We start from the raw sequence: 1,211 nt of genomic DNA on the forward strand, positions 1-1,211 counted from the left end.
TAAGATATTATTATAGAGAATGTGATTTTCATCAAGTTCTAAGCAAGAAACACTGTATCCATATTCTTACTTGCAGGCTGTCATCCTCTTAAGGACTTTGATCAAGTGTGTTTTCCTTGCGAATGGATTTAATATGATTTGAAAAACACAAAGGACATATATCTTTAAACATCTCAGTTTTTTATTACAAATATGTATTTGTTTTTCACATCAAAATATGGAAACAACTAGCATTGGTGAAACACCATTGTAACATTTATGGATCAGATGACTGAAACAGGGTCACATATTCAAGGACAACCTGGGCAGCCTACTCCTTTAAAGATTTTTTAAAAAGTTAAGGATGTGACTCTACGGTTGAGTACTTCCTAGCATGCACCATGTTCTAAATTCAGTCTCCTACTGTGCCCACACCAAAAATGAAAGAGAGAGAGAGAGAGAAAGAAAAAAGAGAGAAAGAGGGACAGAGAGAAATAAATAAATAGAGAGAGAGAGAAAGAGAAAAAACACATAGTATCTCATGCATAACTGACATTTTAAAAAGCTAACAGTATTTCTTCATTTACTTTCTTTGAAGTAAGTAAATTTCATGTCTTGCCACTGGAAAAAAAACAATATTTGAATTAAAATTTATATTTAATTTTTACATTGTATATGTATTTTAAAATATCGTACTCATAAGTATATACAATATAAGATATTAAAAACACACAAGATGAGAATTGAGTATATAAAGTAATCAGAAGTAATGTTTTCTAATGCCAGGCTTTGGTCCGACTCACAGAAACACTCTAAAATGACAGTGATGTTAAATGATTCAGTGTCTAACCTTCCCCCCATTGACACCTCCTTCAGATGACCCTTCATGACTTAACTCTGTTTCCACTGGTTAGTCTCTATCTTGGGACCTTGAGAAGTCTCTGATCACTAAGTGTACACACCCCACAGGTGTTTTAGAGGACTTCACATTTTTTCTTAATTGTATGCTTTCCTGCTGAGAATCAGGATTCCCAGGTCCCAAGTGAGAGGTCCCTGAGCCCTTGGGGACTCACAGTGACTCTGTGATGGGGACATAGTCTAGGCCTAAGTAGGTGAAAAGCATATTCCAGGAACCGAGGGAGTGTTTGGATACAGGTGGGCCTGTATTAGGACAAAACAATGCTTTATAAAGTTCATTGGCATAGACCAGACAGACCCAGGTTTTATCAGTT

The sequence above is a fragment of the Arvicanthis niloticus genome, chromosome 9 (genome assembly GCF_011762505.2).
Source record: "Arvicanthis niloticus isolate mArvNil1 chromosome 9, mArvNil1.pat.X, whole genome shotgun sequence".
NCBI lineage: Eukaryota > Metazoa > Chordata > Mammalia > Rodentia > Muridae > Arvicanthis > Arvicanthis niloticus.